Source organism: Megascapheus bottae, chromosome 19, assembly GCF_031878675.1.
Source record: "Megascapheus bottae isolate mThoBot1 chromosome 19, mThoBot2.hap1, whole genome shotgun sequence".
In the NCBI taxonomy this organism is placed as follows: domain Eukaryota; kingdom Metazoa; phylum Chordata; class Mammalia; order Rodentia; family Geomyidae; genus Megascapheus; species Megascapheus bottae.
Window position 1 is genome coordinate 20,174,457 of NC_143527.1, and position 5,904 is coordinate 20,180,360.

Sequence of the window (5,904 nt, forward strand, 5' to 3'; positions counted from 1 at the left end):
ATTTTCTTGACCCAGCCTGGGTGCAGGACAGGTACAGCTTATGAACATGTGGGGACTTGATGCCTCCTCGAGGTGACTTTTTCAATCCTCAGTGAGGTACCTTTAGGGTAGATGTTGTGTGAGCTCAAAGGAAGCATTGAATACTTACTTGGGTGGAAAAAAATGTAGTTGAGTAGAAGAGAATAGGGACTTGGTTTGATAAGAGAGAAGCAGTGTGAGGAAGAGACCAAGGTTGGGCAAGAAGCTGCAGGAGAATCTTAATGGGAAGCTAAGGGCTGTTTTACCCTGAGGTTCTTATTCTGTCATTAAATCTGGGGAAGCCACAACATAGGTGTGCCAGCTAACTGTCCTCTCAGTCACCTCATCAAGCATGAAGTGCCTAGGATTATGAAAACGAAGAGAAAAAAAAAAGAAAGGAAAGGCCTCATTATATGGTTGGAAATCCTCATGCCAGAGATAAAATTTTATGAGTTGCCTATTGCTCCACACCCCATATTTTTGACATTCCCTGATTCACATACAGTATTTTAAACACATGAGACACAGACATTACTGTTTTTTTAAACTTTCTTATTCTTTTCATTCAAACCATCCCCCTCCCCTTGCCCCTCATTTCTGTCATGGCTTAGTGGGTAGCTCTGAAGTTTTTAATACTGAAGGGCCCATTTCATGTTATTTATTACCCTGCCTGCGTGAAAGCTGAGGCCTATAAATCGTCAACACAGGCCGTCTAATTCCAGCAACAGCAAGGTTTCGTCACATGTAATTAAAAGATCCCAAAGCCATTGGAATGTTATGGATTTGGAAATGACACCATAGGGGCGAGGGGAACAGGCGTAGGAAGAGGCAGCAGTATTTCAAAGGCTCTGCTACATGTTCTGGGATCGATGGAGCTGCCTAGCGGGGCTACAGGAGGGGCTGGCTGATGTGGGGCTAGAGTCAGGGTCTGGATTTGATCTGATCATCAACTCTAAGATGGGACTATTACAATTCCCACCTGTGTGGACAGGTACTGGGTATTTGAACTCCACAGTCCTGTAGCCTGGCCTGCTGAGCCCTTCAGCTCTCCTGAAAGCAAGGACACTTGGTCCTAAAGGAAGGTTTCCAGAAATAAGGAAATAGTACAGCCTTTCAGGCAAAACTGAAGCTCAGGATGTGGGGGAAGGTAGGAGTTCATGTTCCCTATAAATACAATGATCCTCTTATTTAGGCCCAATTTTCTCCTTGAAGCCGTTTCTGGCTGTTGTAACCCCCACCATGATTGTTCATAACTAACCGTACATTCTTACACAAAGTGAAATTTCCCTGAATTCCCACATCCACCGAGCTCTCTGTCTAGTGTTTGTAACACTGTGATACTGGGATTGGTTATTTGTGTATCTGAATGTCTTACCAATTCCATGGGCTCCTTACAAATAAAGTCCTTACAAATAAGTCTTCTCTGACCCTGAGGACTTCATATACGTCTGCTGTATATTTAGGAGGCCATCAGGAAGGAAGGAAGATAAATTAAAAAATAAAAATGAAAAAGGACAATAGCGCCGGTCATTCATGATATTCTCCCATCACTTAGCTTCAATTGGTGGACTCTTCTAAGATGGCCCCAATATCCTTCATCTCCTGTTATTCTGATCTTATATCTGTCATATAGTACTAGAGTGTTTTGTGTGAATAAGAGAATATGGCCAAAATGATGGTATGCCATTTAGATTAGGTTATCAAAATAACCATGACTTCTGTCTTTGTCCCTTCCTCTGGGTTTACTCTGAGGATGCACATTGCCGTGTGGAGGGTAGCATGCCAGGAAACTCTATAGCCTTAGATAAGCAACCAGCCAGGAGCTTAGGCCTGCCAACAACCAGGTGATGAGCTTACAAGTGAATTCTCCAGCCCTGGTTCAGCCTTGAAAATACCATACCCTTAGACAGCAGCTTCATTTCATTCGAGTCCTGAGCCAGAGCCACTCAGGTACGCTGTTCCAAATTGCAACTCTCAGAAACTGTACAAGCCAATGAGTGTTATTTTAAGTTTCTGAGTTTTATATATTTATTTGTTTCAGACAAGGTTTTTGCTAAGTAGCCCAGCTGGTCTTTTATTTATGATTTTCTTTTTTTCCATATATTTTTTTATTGTAATTAATAGAAGGGTTACATGATATTTGCCAGATAGATGGTGCATTAATTCCCATACATTGATACCCTTTCACATGTCTTGGTCTCCATTTCCCTTCCCCCACCCTCACCCCTCATCTTGTTTTCCCCCGTTCCCTATCCAATTTCAAATAACCAAATACAAATATATCCAATATATCAGGTAACAAAGTGAGATACTGTAACAATATGAGATAACCAAGGGACAGCAAAAGAGATGAGAGATAACATAGGACCTTAAGAACAACAATCATTCATTATATGGCTTATGTTTCTATATCCTAGAGATCCTTTCATTTAGCGTCCTACTATATGGCCTTTTGTATCAAGGTTTTGCTCTATTGCAAATCTCTGCTAGGAGAGCCCAAGGTTTCTACTGATTATGACAAATGAGGGAAACCATTGAGCCTATGTTCCTTTGAGTCTGGCTTACTTCACTTAATATGATCTTTTCTAAGTCTTTCCATTTCCTAACAAATGGGGCAATGTCATTCTTTCTGACAGCAGCATAGAATTCCATTGTGTACTATCTCAGCTTCCTGAGTGTTAGGATTACAGGCATGTTCCACCATGCCTGGCTGGGTTTCTAAGTTTTGATGTAAAATATTACAGCAATTGATAGTTAAAACAAACACCATCTATATGTTTGTGACACTGAATTTTTACTTTTAGCCCCATATTCTCTGCTGAGCTTCAGAACTGTGTATCTTATGGTTTCATTTTTATGTTCCCTCTGTACTCAAAAAAATCATCTTCTATTTATTCTCCCAACTTCATTTTCCATTGTTTTATCTCAGTTGTGATAACATAGTTCTTTGCCTGCTTCTTGCTTTCACATATGAGCACCAGAGTCTATTCTCTAACTAGAGATCAGGATCTCAATCAAACGTAAGCCTGATCATGAACCAAATTCAACTAATGGCATAGCTTGTCTATAGACCAAAGGTCTTTACATGGCTTGCAAGTCTGTTTCTTAGTCCTCTTCTACTTCATCTCTTCTTCTTTTCCTCCATGGATGCCTCCTTGCCAGCCATACTGGTCCTTTTGTTGCTAGGCTTTTTGCCACTTTAGGGTTTCATGCTGACTCTTGTCCTGGCCATAGCCACTCATTCCCAGTTCTGCACTTTCAAATCTTTGCTCAACTCATTTTCCCTATAAGATCTACTCTGACAACTATTTTAAAATTTGCAGTCCAGTCTCCTGAACTCATGTACCTCATTAAGTTGCTATCATTGTTTCTCCCTCTACATAAATATTTCAAGAGGCTTAGATGACTCAGTATTATGCTCATTGCCCATTTCTATTGGGGTGTATGCAGCCCCATGAAAGCAGAGTCTTCTGTTGCTATTGTTGTCTATTTTTTAGCTGTTCAATATCCAGCATCTATTATAGGTGATAGATCGGAAATGATGTGCTTGAGACAAAGTGGTGGTTAGTGGTATTTCATGAAGAAAGGAAGAAGGTGGAGTGGGAAGGGGGAGGAAGAGGAAGGACCACTCTTGAAGCTGTTGCACCTTGTCTCTATTGTGACTTAGCTGATTCAGTTCCTCTCTCATCTAGACCCAACGTCCTTAAAGGTCTGTGTAGATGTTGGATCCTCTGTACCTAGTAGTGGCCTTGTTAGAGCAGTGGCAGAAATGTCTGGATGATCTGCCTTTTGGTGATCAGTTTTATTGTCCTTACTACTCAGCAACCTGGGTATTTTCTTGTGCCTCAGTTTTTTATTTTGCTTCCATTCACCTGCAGTGTATCTCTTTCTCTTATTTTGTCAGGAGCTGAAATGCCGTCCCAACCTCCAATGCTTTAGAAGATGACTTTATTTGAAAATAGAACAACTGTTATATATGCGATAACTAAATGAAAATGAGATCATATTGGGAAGATGTGGAACCCTAAAAGATATGTCTGGTGTCCTCTTAAAAGACTCACACAGGGAGAGAAAAGCAGAGATTGAAGTGAGGTCTGCAGGCTAAGGAATGCACAGAGTGCTAGCCATCATTAGAAATAAGCATGGGACAGATTTTCCTTTGCAGCCCCCTGAAGAACCAACCATGCCAATACCTTGATTGTATTAGGACTTGTAGTTCTAAGGTATTAAAGAAACCAAATTATGTTGTTTTAAGTCATTCAACTTGTGGTTTTGTTTTGGAAGCCCTGAGGACTAGACATGCACTTCATGCAGCCTTCTTCAAGACCATCCTCTCTTGCTTTAGCATTTTTTCTCAGCCAGTGAATATCACTTCTAATCTTCTCCAGTGTGTTTACTCTCTCAAACTCACTTAGATAAATCTACCTCCTCCAAGAAGCCCTCTTGGATGGTTTAATTTTAAAGAGTCTCATGTTTTTTTTTTAACCATCTCTGTGTAAAGGTTATAGCTTTGGGAGAGGGGGAGGAACATCTGGATTCTTCTTTCACAATCCACATGCATTCTATGGATTTAAGAGATGTACACAGTCTATCTAATTCATATGTTCTTGATTCCTTCATTCACTTCCATGTTGTCTGTTTGATTAAATGCCGTCAGAGGACAAGAAACAGATCTGTCTTCATTGCCAGTTGTCCCAAGTTGGCCTCTGACAGAAAAACAAAACAAAACAAAACAAAAACACCCATAGTGGTGGATAAGGACTGAATAATAAGGAAGGGCACTGCTCTTTCCTTTTACTAACTTATAAATGAGAAACCAGAGATGCAGGCAAAATAAGTTTAAGGACCAAGCAATCCTCCTTGATGGATTGTTGAGCTTCAAGCTTTTGTTCAATCAAACTTCCAGAGCCACTGACTGTGCAGTGGGTTCAAATCCTAGCCCCACCTTTTTTGATTGTACGATCCTGGGCAAATTCTTTAATCTCCTCGAGCCTCAGATTCCTTGTCTGAAAGATGAGAGGGAAGTGTGTATCTTGCAGTGCTGTTGGGACCATTCGAACAGGATGACACTAAGCAACTGGGCATGTGTGGATGTGGGATGTGGAGTAGTTCCCCAGTCTTATTCCCATTGCTCATGTTTCAGGCCAGAGGAGGATAAAAGAGAATTGCATTTTTTTCGACATAATCTTGGTCCATTTGTTATATTCACCACACATTGGAAATGTCCAAAAAACAACAGAAGTATGTGATCTATCCAAATTTTATCATTAATATCAAATATTATATGTGCTTAAAGGATCATTTATCAGCAAACCAAGCCCAGTGGTGTTCACTTGACTTGACAGACTGGAAAAGAAGAACGAGAATATTTTTTTTCCAGAGTTGAGGCTTAAACTTAGGGCCTGGGCACTGTCCTTGGACACTTTTTGCTCAAGGCTAGTCCTCTGCCACTTTGAACCTTAGTGCCACTTCTGGCTTTTTCTGTGTATGTGGTACCAAAGAATTGAACCCAGGCTTTCATGCATGCTAGGTTAGCACTCTACCACTAGGCCACACTCCTGGCCTGAGACTATGATGTTTTAGAAATTTTTCCAAAGTCCAGGATAGAGAAAAAGCTTTCTGGTTACACCTCCATGAAGGATCAGGTGTCACAGCAGATTGGAAAGTGGGAAAGTATAGAAATGGACCAGGTCCTAAGTCTTATGAACAAGCTGATCATTTAATCAGAATACCAAGTTCCTGAGAATTCCAGTGAGTAGTGAGTTTACAGTACGCTGATGTTTGAAGGCTGTAGTTTCCTTCCCATTACTGACCTCACAGACACCCTGTGCTGCAGCCAACAGAACATAGGGCTTGGAATATTCTACACATAATGGACCCATGAGT